The 18157-nt window shown below is 41.1% G+C and overlaps 1 protein-coding gene across 2 annotated transcripts in view; it reads right to left on the bottom strand.

The window, feature by feature from the left end:
- Nucleotides 1-18157, bottom strand: part of twz (BTB/POZ domain-containing protein twz) — a 210955-nt gene that overhangs the window by 153638 nt on the left and 39160 nt on the right. The gene's annotated exons all lie outside the window — the stretch shown is intronic.

Here is an 18157-nt window from a genome sequence, read left to right as displayed (position 1 = left end):
TCTCACCACCAGCAAACCAACAACAGACGCCCCCACCAGCCGTCTTCAGCTGTGTACTACGTGGGATATCTCCAGAAGTTACCGAGCAAAACATAATCCAAGAACTACGGAAAACTGGAGTCAATGTACTTAGAGCCATCAGAATTTACAACAGCCATGGACCTACTTTCATGATGCGCCTCCAGATGCCCAGTAAAGAAGACGCCCAGCACCTCATCAGTACCGGCGCACAAGTCTATGGTCGCCGCCATCGAGTAGAGCCCTCCCACTCCCCACCCCTACCCCCACGAAACCGCCAACCATCGATCAATTCACACCGCCGCCCCCAGCCAACCCTCCCCTGTGTTCCCCCATATCTACAACAAACTCCGTTCCCTCTCCCAACTGGACCCATCCCTCTACCTCTCCAAACATACGACCTTCTTCGCCTCCTCATTCTATCTCTCCATAACATCACCACCACCCTCCAGTTCCTAACCTCCAATAGCTACCCCGGACCCTACGTCCGACCGACTTAGGCACATCATACTCATCTTTAAGAATTGTATCACCTCATCCATCAGTCTGCATTGTAAAACTCACCAAAATATCAATAAAGTCTTATATACCAACACTTAGACAAGACGCAAATCCTCTCCCATCTCCTAACTCTCCACATCCTTTACCCACCTCCTTCTTCCATCACATCTCCCCAACCCGCCCGCATCTCTTGGCCAGAGAGAGGGCGACACCCTCTAGGTGGCCCGCCCCACCCCTTCAGGGTGGGGAATGAAAGCATTGAAGCAAGCAAGCTGTCCAGATGCCCACTTGCCCCGGTGTCCAGCTCCAGAATACACCCTACGTCGAGCACGGAGGCTACTCCTCTTGAAAATGTGCTTCGGCCAGGTGGACTGAATTTCTGGCAGTACGAGGTCTCACCTCTGGTCACCGCTCCTCTTCCGCTGCCCATATCCATTCATACTATTACATATTTCCCTAATTAATGCAAGCTCCCTTAGTTTCGCTAAGTAAGAATTCTTCCTGCATTGAACTTGCTTTTATGAACTCAGCAAGGAAGGACTTTCCAAAACATTTATGTCAGTACTTCTGATAGTTTTCGACTATCGACTTTTCATATCAAGGACTATCTTTTCGAGATAGTAGTGGATGTAAATACTGCAAACTTGTATATAGTGTACAGAAGATAGACTCTTTCTCAAGATTCCTAATTCATTTTGCTTCAAGTTAAATTTCAGTTTTATTTGTGTAAATAGTGTATTTTGCATTTGAAGCGAATAATAAAGTTGTGTTTTGTAAATCTCAACCTTGGTTACAACAGTATCGTACTCGGTTCGAATTGAGTTCCATGTAAACGCGGATCGTACTGAGATCGTATTGCAAACAACTGCGCAGACACTCCATAATTGTTCTGACGAAATCATTATCAAAGTTCTGTCGAAATAACAAATATAATAAGCCGGTAAATATATTTAGGTACCTGTATAAATGATCAGCAACTGCAGTCATATGATAAGACGCCAGCCCTTGCGATTAACAAAATCACGATAACCTTCTGTTGGGGGTAAAATAGGAATGTGCGTTCTATCTTTTGCACCAATTAGACCTACATTTGGAATACCACACATACTTTCAAAACTGAAAGTTAGCTCCTGGGCTTCTACCACAATTTGCGTTTTTAAATTCTAAGAGGTGATATCGATTTTACTATAATTCTGCATTGTTCGTATACGTCGATGTTGCCTGGCGGATTCAATACGATACTCAAATAACCTACTACCGTACATGTAAACGGGGATCGTATTCAATACGGTAAGTGTACTCAAATCGATCTCAGTCCCCATGTAAACGTACAGTACTGAAGGTCGACACGATAAAATAGAGGATCGTATCGTATTCGGTAAGAATTGAGATCCATGTAAACGCGCATCGTACTGAGATCGTATTTCAAACGGTTTAGTGCCATTTCGTCCAGCAACAAATTTCCTTGAAAAACGTGCCATTTCGTCCAGCTCGGTTTTACAAATTATTACACAAGTTAATGAGTGCCATCTCGTCCAGACGAAATGTTGACAAGGGTTGAGGCAGTGCAGGTCACGCTTACGTGCACAATCACAGGTTGGGGATTTCCCACCCACTCCTGCTGTGAAATTCTATTTCTCCCCTCCCCACCTTCGTTTATGAACAGAGGCTTCATTCGTTTGAATGATCTCTATGAATTAACATCTTTGTTAATTATGGAGTTTTCAGCCACCACAAGGGGCCAACCTAGTTTATTACTTAACGGGTATCGGTATACGGTTAAGAATGAGAAGAAGTGCGTTGAAGTTGTGTGGCGTGTTAACCGTTCTTGTAGTGGAAAAGTGTTTACTATAAACCGTGAAATTATTAAAGAAGAAATCCATAATACGTGTATTCCTGATGTGGCTGCACAAGAAGTCCACAAGGCTATGGTAAAGGGAAAGAAGAGAACCCGCGAAGAAACCGTTAAATCGATTTCATAGTTAGGTTTATATTTTTATTAGTGACAATATTTACGCCCTAGACTCTAGGACTCCGCCCCACTGCCTTTTAAACGGGCATATATTAATTTAAATTGAATTTGAACTCTGCAAATCCTGAGGCTGAAGGCCGAAGGAAGTAAACTAGCGAAGTGAGTTATCATTCTGCGAGCGACTTCTTGCTCGACAGACAGACAGACATTGAGATAAAGTACATAAAATTATGTCAAAATTTCACTATTCCAAGTAACGTACAGGCAGAACTCTTATTTTATTCATATAGATAATAGAGGTAGTTCCTTTTGATTTCGGATTTTTGACGACGAATTCAAACCTCTTCTACAGTCCGGATTTGAACTAGTTACCAAAATTCCTCAATTAAATAACTGCAAGTCTATTCTGCATAGACAGCGAAGGGATGCTCAGGGAATTCAGGCTGGACCCAATCATCGAGATGAAGTTGAATTGGATTCAGAAAGTTTGAATATGGCAGATGGAAATCATTTCTTACTACCTGAACACTGTGGTGGTGAGCGGATACTTATATTTTCCAGTTTCACAGGAAAAACTGCATTAAAAGAATTTTTTTTTTTTTTCATCGATGTTAGCAAACAATTTTCTCAGTTGTACACCACCCACGTAGAATTAAGAAGCACTGTGGAAGAAACAAACGTAACCCCCGTAGGTTTTGCATTACTTCCTGACAAGAAAAGCCAACTTACATTCGCCTGTTTAAGGCCATTCTTCAGGTGATTCCAGACTGGTCCCCTGAGACAGTAAACGCAGATTTCGAAGCTGGAGTGATCGGGGCAATCAACACTGTATTTCCTGCTGCAGAATTTCATGGGTGCTTTTTTCATTTATCACAAAATCTATGGGGGAATGTAAAAACCCTTGGGATTGCCAAATATTACAACACACGCCAGGAAATACGAGATTCCGTGAGAATGTTCCCTGCTCTGGCCTTTTTGAAGACGACAGATGTGGAGGAAGGCTGGCTACACATCCACAGTGTTGCTGTAGCACATGAGAAACTCAATGGGTTTTTTGACTTTTTCATTGACCAGAGGTTATAAAACGCTCATTTCCCAATTGATGCATGGAATTGTACCGGCAGGCGACATGGTACCAACAACGCTGTGAAAGGATGGGACCATCGCTTGAATGCAATCGTAGGCAAACCACACCCTCGAATAAAACACCTAATTATGACACTAAAGAAAGAAGCAGATTATTCTCACACGAAAAATCAGGATTTAGAAGGTTTAAAGAGGAGAGGAATTGAAAAATTGGAGGTCACGAGACATTGAAAAGTTTTTGAGTAAAGTCTCCTACATAATTAAAATGGATTGAGAGGAACCAAAAAGTAACTGTTTTGCATAATCGAACAACGCATTAGCTGATGCATACATTGTACACACTGTATATATTTGTAAATAGACACAACACTTGACAAGGCTGAAAGGCCGCTTCTTCCATTGCCAGATTTGTTTTGGGTTTTTAATCAAACCTTTGTAGTAATGTGAAAACTGGCTGAACGTGACTTCATAGCAGTCTCGAGGAACGCAGTTAATAGTGAATATAGGCCTATTATTTTATATCAATTCTCTTAGGATTTTTATTATTATTATTATTATTATAAGTCCGATTTTGATGTTTGGGGTGTCAAAATAAAGGGAACTTTCCCCAGATGTTTCGAAAGGACATGGTTTCCCTAAATTCCCTTAGGGCTCCCTCCTGAAAGACCTTCAAAGTCTCTATTTTAATTATCACCTGATTTGTAAAATTATTTGTTTTATTCTCACTATGCTGTTTACATTATAAGCATTTCATTGTAAAATATATTTGACTGGTGGCAAACGAGCGGAGCGAGTAACGTCCATTATTACAAACATCAAAAAATTACCTGTTTCTTCGTCGCCATAAGACCTATCTGTGTCGGTGCAACGTAAAGTCCCTAGCAAAAAAAAATTACAAGGAACGCAATGAAATGAAACAGTTATTGTAGACCTGTCAAACTGTCAATCATAGGTGATTGGACAAAATAGCACTAGTGGGCCGGTAGAGAGTTAACTACCTGCCTTTGTTGGTGGAATTTAGACGAAATGACACTTGGACGAAATGGCACCTGGACGAAACGGCACGACACGTTTCAAACGACTGCGCGTACACTCCATGTTTGTTTTTGTCGAAAACAATGTCCATAATGGAATTTGTGCTATCAATCTTCATTTATAATCTTTACCCAATTGAATATTTTCAGGCGACAGAATCACGAGAAAATTACGAATTACGAATAGGCATGCATAGAAGTTCGTTTAATCATCGCCGGGCTGAGTGGCTCAGACGGTTAAGGCGCTGGCCTTCTAGCCCCAACTTGGCAGGTTCGATCCTGGCTCAGTCCGGTGGTATTTGAAGGTGCTCAAATACGACAGCCTCGTGTCGGTAGATTTACTGGCACGTAAAAGAACTCCTGCAGGACTAAATTCCGGCACCTCGGCGTCTCCGAAGACTGTAAAAGTAGTTAGTGGGACGTAAAGCAAATAGCATTATTATTATCGTTTAATCATCTATAGTTACCTTACTAGGCTATTTCACTTCGTTAGGCTGTATAAAACGCAAACATCAACAAGGAGAAGATATTCATTTTTGAATGTTTTTTGCACAGAGACATTAAGTGGCTATCATCAGAACGTGAACGTGAGATTAAACATGATACCTTCCTTTAGAAATAATCACGCCGCGATAGATTATACTGTTCAAAGATTACAGGTGATATTACCGAGATTCTGTAACGTTTATATCGAACTTGCTTGCCGGATTCAATACGATACACAATACCACATGTAAACGGGGATCGTGTTCAGTACGGTAAGTGAACTCAAATCGATTTAAATCCCCATGTCAATGTAGTTTATTAAATAACGTGAAAACAGACCTAAAGACAATCCCTATTAACGACCGATTTTTAAGTCAACCTTTTTTTACAATTTGCTTTACGTCGCACCATCACAAATAGGTCTTATGGCAACGATGGGATAGGAAAGGGCTAGGAGTGGGAAAGATGCAACCGTTGCCTTAATTAAGATACATTTGCCTGGTATGAAAATGGGAAACCACGGAAAACCATCTTCAGGGCTACCGACAGTGGGGTTCGAACCCACTATCTCCCGAATGCAAGCTGAAAGCTACATGACCCAAACCGCACAGCCATTTGCTCGGTTCGATTAAAAATCCCGTAACTTAAATGCAATGTATTCTGTTCCTCTACCTAAGGACCACCGTTCCTTCAAACCAATAACCTGAGATGCTGACTAGGAATTCCCTCACCACATTAATAGAACAATCTCGTGTTGTGTAAGACGCAGGTATACAGTAACCAGGAACATTACAAGGATGCGATTTTCCAGTTTAAAGATGGCCTGTGTTCAGTTAAGACGGAAACCTAAGGAGGTAATATCTATCATTTTAAGGTTTAAATTATAACTAGCAAATTCCAAGAACGGGTTGCTGCTCAGTGCTAGATTAAAACGAGAGGAGGTGGCTTCATGCCACAACAATTTGTTCATTTTACTGTACTCGGTGTAGAAAAATATGTGTAGAAAAGCGACACATGAATTAAAATCGGTTTCGCTGAAGGAAATTGCTGATGCTGAACGTATCAACAGACTTCAGTTCACTCCACAAAGCGAATTTGTTCAACAAAGATGTGTTAAAAAAGAAGCAGAGCTCAATTTATTACCTTCTTTAAAAGGCAGTGATAAGTTAAAGGCCAGAGTCGTAAACACAAAACTGTATTAAGTGTGAACCAATATAAATAAATTACAGTTAAATGCTGTCTGTATTCGTTTCAATCATATACTTAATACTACTTAAAATTATATCAATAAGCCTACCCCTTTCAAGGAAGTGCCCTTTTAAAAGACCAGTTTGTCATGGAACCGTCGCTGGTCGTGTATCTGTACATCTGTGAAGGCTGAAAGCAACCATTCTTCTGTTTGGTACTTCAACTTATTCTTCAAACGTTATCAGCTTTTCCTCTAGGGGCCGCCGGTCATTAGATTCTGAAGATTGATACTCGATACTCTATGTTGTCATGACGTGTTTCTATTTTCGCCAGCAACGAGGCCACACCGAGCGCCTAGGGCAGTGCAGAGCTTGAGGCGTTGTGTCATCATATTAGGACATCTCTGGATTTATCAGCCTGGTGTACGGGCAAGTGTCGAGGTCGTCTGCTGTTGTATGCTTCTGGAACCAACTCACCGTGGAATGACATAGCCGAAAGGGTACGAAAGTATTAATAAATGAACCCCACTCCCTGCCGTTGACAAGACAGGCTTTGCAAAAATGACTGCTACCCAGCTAGATGGCGCGAAGATATTCGAATGTCACTGGGTCAGCTTCACGAGTTTGCTGCTATTCAAAATGTGAGAGCTCCTCACTTGGCTTCACTAGACTGAGAGACAACGGAAGTCATTCCGGTGTAAAACGACACCGGGACGTCAAACTGAAGTAAGGTAAATAAAGTAACCTCCTAATACGCCCTTGTTCTTTCTGTCTATACAGGATGTATCATAATTAATAGCGCAAATTGAAACAGCTGTAGGTACACGATGCTAGAAGCGAAAAATGTCTTAGTAAACATGGATCCGAAAACGAGCAGTTTGCGAGATAATTTAGAAATTGTGCTTACCAGCTACCACTGACTTGATTGTGCGAAAACGTCATCCTAGTTAGGAAAAGGTACCAATACAACATTAACAAAAGTTATTAGATACTTTGGTAGAAGTGCAGTTGTTTTTAGTGAACGAGAAAACAGTCTTACTTAGCATGTTACTGTTACATGTTACAATAACTGTCCAGTGTACTTTCTCGTAGTTAAAGGAAGTGTACAAAGTGTCGACTGTTTTCTTGTTCATTTGAAACATCTGCATTTCTACCAAAGTATCTAATAACTGTTCTTATTTTAAGGATAAATATCAATCTATAAATCAATAGACCTATATTTAAAGAAATAGCTGCTTTACGTAGCACCGACACAGATAGGTCTTTAAGGAAATAAATATCCTACGCCTACATATTACCTTATTATTATTATTATTATTATTATTATTATATCAATTTTCTCACATCTGTGGGGTCGCAGGTGCGCACTGTGTCAAACGTGTGGATTAGGCCCTGTTTTACGACGCCAGCCCTATATGGAGGGATGAACATATTTCATATTTACTCGTAATAATGCTAACCACGAGCCTCCGTGACTCAGACGGCAGCGCGTCGGCCTCTCACCGCTGGATACCGTGGTTCAAATCCCGGTCACTCCATGTGAGATTTGTACTGGACAAAGCGGAGGCGGGATAGGTTTTTCTCCGGGTACTCCGGTTTTCCCTGTCATCTTACATTCCAGCAACACTCTCCATTCTCGTTTCATAGCATTTATCACTCATTAATATAAATCACTTTGGGAGTGGCGACCCCATCGTAGTAATAGCCTATATCTGATTCATGCATTACATCCCTGACCCGGTCAAAGACTGAAAAACAGGTTGTAGGTTTTCATTCATTCAATGTTAACCACCACTCTATAGAACAAATTTCGATTACACATCATTTACTTTTCCCTTCCCTTAATCTCCATTCGCCGCTGGGCTGAGCGGCTCGAACGGTTGAGCTCTGGCCTTCTGAACCCAAGTTGGCGGGTTCGATCCCGGTTCAGTCCAGTGCTATTTGAAGGTGCTCGAGTACGACAGTCGCGTGTCGGAAGATTTACCAGCACGTAAAAGAGCTTCTATGGGACAAAAGACTGTCACCTCCGTGCAATCGAAAACCGTAGGAATAGTGGGTGTAAAACCAATAACATTATGATCTACATTCGCTTAGAGGTCAACACCAACAGGGGGTATGCTATCAAGAAAAGTAGGTGTCCAATATTTATGTAGTTCAAATACTGGCCTATTTGCGAGCGGGAAAACCTGCTTCCTCTTGCCAGACGAGTCCATAGAAGAGATAGAAAAGACTAGTTCTCAGGTCAGGAAGCTGGTTCAAGCAAACCGTGGTTCTTGTACATTCAGTAAGGTTCAGTATACTCTGATTAAAGTACAGGTAAAATATTCATTATAACGGAAATATATGCTTATTCTAAAAGAATCCATTAATATTTTGTGATATAATTTGGAGTTTCTGTAACTCTGCAGTGCCGGGTTGAGTGGCTCAGACGGTAGAGGTTCTGGCCTTCAGACCGCAAACTTCACAGGTTCGACCCTGGCTCAGTCCGGTGGTATCTGCAGGTGCTCAAATACGTCGGTATCGTATCGGTAGATTTACTAGCACATAAATGAAGTCCTGCTGGAATAAATCCGACACCCCGGCGTCTCCGAAAACCGTAAAATTAGTTACTAGGGCGTAAAAACCAATTGAATTATTATTATTATTATTATTATTATTATTATTATTATTATTATTATTATTATTATTAACTCTGCAGTGCTTATTGTATAACCACATATGATTTACACGTAAGTAGGACAAATTTTTACACTAGACGTTAGGCTAATTCGGATGTACAGAATACTCTGTGCAGCTTAAAATGAAATGGCTGTTACAGAAGCTGTCCGATAATATATTTATTTATTTATAGGCTGGCGAGATTTGATGCCGGGCCGGCTATTCAGATGAGATGGCCTAATCAAATCCCTCCATGAGTTCTCTTCCCATGTTCAGCGAAATCCGATAGGTGTTCTTGAGGCATGCTGAGCCGGAGTTTATGAGATGAAGGGTGGCATTCGACTTGAACCACATCATACTGTCCTGTAAAAAGTACTCCCAAAAAAGGAACCATCTGTACTCTTCATTGGTGAAGTTAAATACCCCCACTGCCAACTTCAGTTGCCATCCTGTTATCAAACCTTACTCCACAATTATGCGCTGTAATTTGCCAATACCGAGCTCGATAGCTGCAGTCGCTTAAGTGAGGCCAGTATCCAGTATTCGGGAGATAGTAGGTTCGAACCCCACTGTCGGCAGCCCTGAAAATGGTTTTCCGTGGTTTCCCATTTTCACACCAGGCAAATGCTGGGGCTGTACCTTAATTAAGGCCACGGCCGCTTCCTTCCAACTCCTAGCCCTTCCCTGTCCCATCGTCGCCATAAGACCTATCTGTGTCGGTGCGACGTAAAGCAACTAGCACACACACACACACACACACACACACACACACACACACACACACACACACACACATAATTTGCCAATATTTATCAGACTGTCATATTAATTTATAAGAGATGACTTTTCCTTTTCAACCACGAAATGTATGTACCATAGATGTATGCTCACTCTGTAAATGATGGCCGCATGGTCTTCCGGGGCCTAACGCCAATATATCAATTAAAAAAGAAAAGGGTGGCATATTAACTTACTGCTGCTGGGATCATTGATCGTGTGGAATGGTAAACAACTGGTAACAAGCACGCCTTCTTGTACTAATGCCACGGTAACAGCGTGGTGCTGCTCAAACAGAAAAGGTCCGTCTTCTGAAGCGGCTGCAAAATAACCGTTAACCCTTCAATATAGACAGAAATGAAGCTGTGCAAAACAACTGAGGTTATCAGCCACCTAGTGACATTCCTTTACTTGGGGTTTTGCTTTGACACTTCTTCCAATCTCCTGCACACTATCACCTATTCAAATAACCTCGAAACGTGATATGAGAATAGGTTGCGTGTTGTTTGCGGACAGTTTCGATTGTGGAAACCCAATTGGACGGTGTTATGCATGACTTGACCAAGCGCCAAATTGTCATTTCGAGATATTGACGTGAACGCGTTTGTTAGCATATAAATTCGAGTTTTGAATGAATTGGCAGATTTCTTTCACCATAAGAAGGACTAAGGTCAGTTCTATTTACAGACTAATTACCAACTGCGTACCAAGTCATTAAGTGTCTGATTATCCATAAAATGTCGCTTAGTCAATTTTAACTTTCTGAAGTAATTCATTCTTTCTATTTTGCATCAACTGACCAAGTGACAATTTTGTCGGTTGGTCATGTGATGCATATTAATGTTATGCTTTTACTTATATTTTACATTGGGGATTGCTACTACGAAAGGGTAATAATCTAGGTAAACAGACGTATAAACAGTTTTATGAGTAATGTTGAACAAAATTTCTGTTTATTATTCTACAGTACCATTACCATACATACAAAGAAACATATTATCCATGCAATTACATACTGATATTTTACAGATGGTCACTTTTGCCGGCCTATCTACTTGATATCACTAATAACAGAAATTGAAATAAACTTCAGAATGTTCAATCTGATACAGGAATGGGAAGTATCATCAGCTTCATCTAAGTTTCATCTTCAACAATGAAATAAAGTTGCTGGCGATCGAATCCATCAATATCGTCTTCAATACCCGGATGACTGCAGAGTTTACGATAAAAATCAGTGGCAACTTTTGGAATAAGTGACATCAAAGAGCGTATGTCACTGAGCTTCACTTCTTAAATGGGTTTTCTATTCGGCCACAGAGGTGTTAACACATTGCTAAAATAGTGGGTCACGCCATTTTGTGAAGGACGACCAACAGCTTTCTTCTTCTGAATGTTTATTTCAACTGGCTGTCCTTTATATTCCTGCCTGAGGAAGATGCTAAATAGTTTGTCTTTATGTAGCTCTATCTCTTTTAATTTCAGCCAGTTTATCTTCTCTCTCAAATTATTTGTCTTCCGATTCACGATTTATTTCTCAAGTAAATCTGTACTTTTAAAATCCTCAGACTTCATTCTGTGAACAACTAAGGGGTTCCTCTTCCTACACAATTTCATCACATTAATGTAGTCCTCTGCTGTATACAACCTTTGCTGATGTTTCAGTGCACACTCTATGTCCCCGAAATCACTGTCATTGGGGAGAAAGCTGTGTCCTGGAACAAGCAAACGTTGAGTGATTTTTTCACTGTGGGATGCTGTTCTAAGATAGCTTTTAACATCAAAACCATTTTTATTTTTCGGTTCTGTCCTCCACAGACTGTATTTGTAGGAATTCTAGGAAATGGCAAGGTTTTCTCTACGTTAAAGCAAAGAACTTCCAGGGTGCCATCTTGTTTTGCCTTCGACATGTTCGATGATCTCATATCCTGCGCAATTTTGGCTTGTTCAAGATGAGTTTCTATTTTTGTTTTTAAATTCTCGGCTTCGCATCCAGTTGTGTTTTAGATCTGAACTTCCAATGTGTCACAAACATTACATGTGTCCTTTTTCAGTGGTTTCCTTTTGATGTTGAACTGTGTGAGGAATATCTTCTTGCTTTTGATACAGGATTTGAAACCTCGTCCTTGTACATATCATACATTACATTGACCGTTATTTCAGGGGCATGAAATTCTGCTTGTGTCTTGCTTATCCTATAGTGAGATTTGTAACATAGAAACTTCTTTATGTGGTCTATGACTTCTTTCAGTTTATTTTCAGGGAGTTTATTCCTTCCACCAACCAATCCACGGCGATCCACAATGCCCCTTGGTGACTGTATCTTCTTAATTGCCAGATGAACCTTTCCACTGGAGATCCTAAATGTTTGCAAGAAGAAACTTTTGCATACTTTGACACCGCGGATGGTGTAAGTTCTTGTGGCTATTCTTTTGTTGGAGTCCTTCACTCTCTTCCGTTTGACATCTTTTGTTGTTACCGTGGCACAAATAAGAGCTGTTAGTGCATCGTGTGATGTAGTACAATAGAAGTTTTTAAACTCTTCTTTCAATGCATCAATTCCTATCTTGTTCAGACATTTACATGAACAAATGTATTCTCTAAATCCGTTGGGTTCTTTAAGATTTCCCAGCTGTGTGATATAGGTTTCATTTTGAACACATTTAATCTTCCTAATTCTTCGATTCTGAAACGGATATTTTCTTTTCCGACCTTTTCTTGGTCTCCCTTCTCCCAGAGAATCATTGTTTTGAGCTTCCAATATTTGAGATGCTTCATTCATCGGCTGAGGAGTTGAACAATGGGTCTGGCTAGCTGCATAATTAGAGATGCTGGAGCCTAAAACAACATGTTCATTAGTAGCATTGCTATCATCGGAACAAACGTCCGTGTGGGAATGAGAGAAGTGATGTTCGTCCAGTAATACAGGAACGGACTGCTGCTGATCGTCAGACTGTGAATTTTCCTGTAAAACAGAAATATTATATTGTGGAGTAAGAATGTATTTCTTCCTAGAAAAACCTTCCCCGACTCTGATCTACAGTATCTGTCTGGCAATGCTATAGGATATGATGTTGTTTCTTTTCCTTTAACTAAATCGTACTTACGTTCAACAATGTTGTTGCATCCATTCTGCCCTCAACAAAGTTTGAATCACTAGAGCATCTCAGTTCTAAATCTGAATAATCATTCTGAAGATTGCTAGGCGTGGCTGTATTACACCTCAGAACAGTACTTTGGGTAGCATGACAGCATTTTATTGGACTCAGCTCTGTTAGACTGCTGGAAAAAATTACATCTTTTGTGGAATCGTGAATGGGTGTCGCAATAGCTGGTGTCTGTGGATTTAAATCCGGCTCATCATTCCTGCGTAATGAGAAGAGAATATAGAATGGTGAAACTATTTGAAAAACAATCCATAAGTAAAATGCATTTGTCATGTATGCTAGTGGTACTGTGATACAGGTTGAACAACTAACCTGCAATAATGTTTGCAAGTAGATTTCCTTCCTTGCTAACTCGACGATTCGTTGAGCTCTTGAGGAAGACCTAAAGTGATCCATGCCAAAACAGAAGTGAATAGTGTTAATAGGCACTCACTAAATAATTTTGTTGATATGAAGACGGTAGACAATCACGGAGAAACTTCACTGTTGTCACAGGAATAAAAAGGCGAGAAAGAGCAATACGCATAACATGACCAAGCGACCGCCAAATGTCGTTTAGTCAGGTGATGCAAAATTCAACTGCATGAGAGTGTCTTTGGTCAGTTGATGCAGAAATATCTTCAGGCGATATTTAGATTGGCGCATGGTCCTAATCGATTTATTTTCGATATAAACGATGTTCGAGTGTACGAATATTTTTTTTTCATGTATTTTGAAGCCTCGGCTACCAGGTGGTGTAGATATCTGGAAAATTGAGAATTGGCGCTTGGTCAAGTGATGCATAACGCAGTCCAATTAATAGTCTCGATTGCAGACACAAATTATTTGGGAAGAGTGCCAGCTCGTTCCAGGGTTTTCCTTTCCACCCCTCTTCCCAATCCAGTTCTGCTCTAGTTGCCATACAGAACGTTAGCTCTACCACACTGTTGAATTTTCAGTTTCGTTTATTTCTGTTCATTAATCGTTTTCGTGCTATTATGGAATTTATCGTGACGGAGAAAAGTAAACCGTGTGCTTTATCGTATTTTGTAGTTAGGGCCTACAAACAATCTAGAATTAGTAAAACTGGTGTTACCGTACGGATTTTTTGAACGAGAAAACGAAGTATTGCAAAGGAAAATTATTTACTTAAGAAAAAAAGGCACGCAGTCCGGTTGGCGCGAAAAGTGAACCTTTAGGAAGTTGCACTAATAATGAAAGTACAATATAGATGCTTTATTTCACGAAGGCTTATCTGTATGAAATAGCTTCTGCAATTGAGGCACATAAAGAATCAACCGAAAGCAGCCAAATATTTTATGTCCGCAATCGAGACTATTGATGGTGTGTCCGCAATGAAGACTGTTTGCAATCGGGACGACACCGAGGCATTTAAAATGAAATGTGCTTGAAGTCTTTATAGCCTACACATTATGTAACACTTTTAAGGCCGTTAATGAACTCAGAACCAAAAGAACAAGTGTTTATGATAATATATATGCACAAACGGGCAAGTACAAATTATGAAATTCAGTCGTTACTGTAATCGACTATCGATCTGCCTCTCTTGCTACAAACAGTTATATGATACTTGGCACAGTATTGTTCACATAATACACACACACTTAAGATTTGGCCATGAAATTTCTTATTTATGATGAAAGCCGTGAATTGTGAGTCTTGTCGAAACAGATCTTATGGATCGTTTTCGTTCGTCCATCTCCTGCCAATCACTGCGTCGGTAGCGGTAGCAATAACGAGTGTATGAAAATATGAAAATTAACAAACAACCTTTATACATATGTATACACGTGTGATTACAGTCTGAAATTGTGGAATGGCAAGACAATTGTAGCTCACACAAATAACACCTTAAAATATTGTTACTGACATTAACAACACTAAAGTAAGCAGCACGATAGGAGGGACAATGTTAACTGCATGCAACAGTAAAAGCGACGGTTGATATACACACAGATTGTGAATTGTGATGCATGCGTCAGTTGGTTGGTGCCGGGGAAGAACACGACGCCATAGCGGCACTGCGACTGTAACTGTTATTTTCATGTAACGGTTTCATTCGTCCGCCTCTCTGGTGTAGTGGTTAGTGTGATTAGCTGTCACCCCCAGAGGCCCGGGTTCAATTCCCGGCTCTGCCGTGGTTTCCCACTTCTCCTTCAGGGAAATGCCGGGGTGGTACCTAACTAAAAGGCCACGGCCGCTTCCTTCCCTCTTCCTTGTCTATCCCTTCCTATCTTCCCATCCACCACAAGGCCCCCGTTCAGCATAACAGGTGAAGCAGCCTGGGCGATGTACTGGTCCTCCTCCCTAGTTGTATCCCCCTACCCAAGAGTCTCACACTCCAGGACACTGCCCTTGAGGCGGTAGAGGTGGGATCCCTCGCTGATTCCGAGGGAAAAGCCAACCCTGCAGAGTAAACAGATTAAGAAGAAGAACGGTTTAATTCTACAACGGTTGCGTTATAGGCCTATCTGCCCTCTAGCACGACCGCAGTACCCAGCAACTGACAGTCCTCTCACTTTGTATCCTGAATGAATGAATAGAGAGAAGGTGTTACCTTCTAGTTGGGAATGAAAACCTTTCCTAGGGCCTATGTGAATGAGCTGTTGGTTTTACGGCACACCGTCTCAGACAGGTCTTACAGCGAAAGAAGCGATGGTGGTCTTAGATATAACTCCAGCATTTGCCTGGTGTGAAAATCGGAAACCTTTAATAACTTTTTTCAGGGCTGCCAGCAGTGGGGTTCGAAGCAACCATTTCCCGAATGTAAGCTAACAGCTACATGACCTGATTTTGTGTCCTGTATCCCTGAGGAAATTTAGTATGACTTACTACGTATTCGTTCATCTGATCCACTTTCGCCGATCCCAGATGTAATTTACCACTTGAAATCCAGGTGAACACTTAGTGTATAGGCGAGGTCACGACCGCTTCCTTCTCAATCCTAGCTCGGATTAATTACCAATACACACACACCAGTATAGCACCGTAACAAAGGATAAGATTTTACACTCATTTTCTACACTGGGCAATTGGCTAGTGTCCGAAGGCCTCTAGATGAACCGGCGAAAACAGCGACGATATCGATCTGAAGGGACTGCAGATGTTGAATAATTGTGTATGTTCCATCTCAATATATTCATTCTGATTCATATAAAAATGTCATTATTCAAAAGAGAAATGTTTTAGAATCCTTAGAAGTTATCAAAATGGTCTGCATATTTCAAAATATTTCTTTAGACCTGTATAATTATATCAGTGGAAATAGACTACTACTACTACTACTTATTATTATTATTATTATTATTATTATTATTATTATTATTATTATTCTACCGCTTTTCCCAAACCTGTGGAGGGTCGCGGGTGCGAACTGTGTACCACATGTTGATTTGGCCCTGTTTTACGGCCGCATGCCCTTCCTGACGCCAACCCTATATGGAGGGATGTAATCACTATTGCGTGTTTCTGTCGTGGTTGGTAGTGTAGTGTGTTGTGTGAATATGAAGAGAAAAGTGTTGGGACAAACACAAACACCCAGTCCCCAGGCCAGAATAATTAATCAGAGGTTATTAAAATCCCGATCCGGCCGGGAATCGAACCCGGGACCCTCTAAACCGAAGGCCTCAACGCTGACCATTCAGCCAATGAGTCAGACGATTATTATTCTTCTTATTCGTTTCTTTGTTTTTCGAAAACTGTCGAACAATTTGAGGATAGATTTTTTGCTAGTTGCTTTACGTCGCACCGACACAGATAGGTCTTATGGCGACGATGGGACAGGAAAGGCCTAGGAGTGGGAAGGAAACGGCCGTGGCCTTAATTAAGGTACAGCCCCAGTATTTGCCTGGTGTGAAAATGGGAAACCACAGAAAACCATTTTCAGGGCTGCCGATAGTGGGGTTCGAACCTACTATCTCCCGAATACTGGGTACTGGCCGCACTTAAACGACTGCAGCTATCGAGCTCGGTATTTGAGGATAGAAAATGAGAATAGCATGAGTTCGATTTACTTATCTGTGCTCGCCGTACTGTTGAATGATCCTACTGTGCTCAGTGTCAGATTAAGTCGTATTGCGCGTTGATTTCGCATTATGTGTAAGTGATAATTATCATTAATAACGTTAGTGAATAATACCAAATCAAGTTGGCTGTGCGGCCCGGATCTCGTAGCTGTGAACTTGGAATTCGCGAGATGGTAGGTTCGAACGCCTCTGTCAGCAGCCCTGAAGATGGTTTTTCGTTGTTTCCCATTTCCTAAACCAGGCAAACAGCGGGTCAAAGCCTTAGCCCCCACCTGCGCAGTCCTAGCCCTTTTGCATTCTAGCCCTTTCTCTGTAACAATTTTTAACCACAAAACAAACTTGGAATACATAACATTTAGTTTTCCTTTCATTTAATCTTCATTCATTGTCGGGTTGAGCGGCTGAGGTGGTAGAACGCTAGCCTTCTGAGCAAAAGTTGACGGGCTCGATCCCGGTTAAGTCTGCTGTTATCTGAAGATGCTCAAATACGCCAGTCTCGTATCGGAAGATTTCCCGGCACGACGTTAAACCACCAGCACAGTTAATAATAATAACAATAATAGTAATAGCAGTTCGTATCGAAAGTCAGCGATACGCAGTTGTCACATTTAAACACCCTTAAATGTCACCGACCTCAGCTGGGGTCGCACCCGGAATCATGGGAACAGTAACAATAATGCTACTTTTTACGTGCCATTAACTACTTTCTGGCAGTTTTCCGAGACGCCAAGGTGTCAGAATTTTGTCCCGCAGGAGATTTTTACGTGCCAGTAAATCTACCGACATCAACCTGACGTATTTGAGCACCTTCAAATACCACCGGACTAAGCCAGGATGTAACCTGCCAAATTGGAGTCAGAAAGCCAGCGCCTCAACCGTCTGAGCCACTCAGCCCGGCTTTTGTGAACAGTATGCGAAGAACTACAGACTTCACCAGCAAGATCAGCTCGTTAATGCATACTGAAGTCAATTATCTCTTCCCTTGTTCAGCGTAAATTGCTTGCTTAACTGTATGAGAACATTTTTACAAAGGAATAAATGGAAACTAAATTAACTACTTATAGTCGAAATTATGAATGTCACATATCGAGAAATGTCACCCGGGACTTAAGGTAAAATCCCAGCAGACTCTAGGAGCGAGGATTAGGGACAGAAGGACAGGAGTCTGGAATTTCAATCGCCCTCCAAAATGGGATGCCTGAATATGCTCGGCTAGAGTTGAAATGTGCATAATTTTGACGACAAA

The sequence above is a fragment of the Anabrus simplex genome, chromosome 2, assembly GCF_040414725.1.
Source record: "Anabrus simplex isolate iqAnaSimp1 chromosome 2, ASM4041472v1, whole genome shotgun sequence".
Lineage (NCBI taxonomy): Eukaryota > Metazoa > Arthropoda > Insecta > Orthoptera > Tettigoniidae > Anabrus > Anabrus simplex.
The sequence above is the reverse complement of the archived record's forward strand: the minus strand, read 5'-3'. Positions and strand labels throughout refer to the sequence as shown.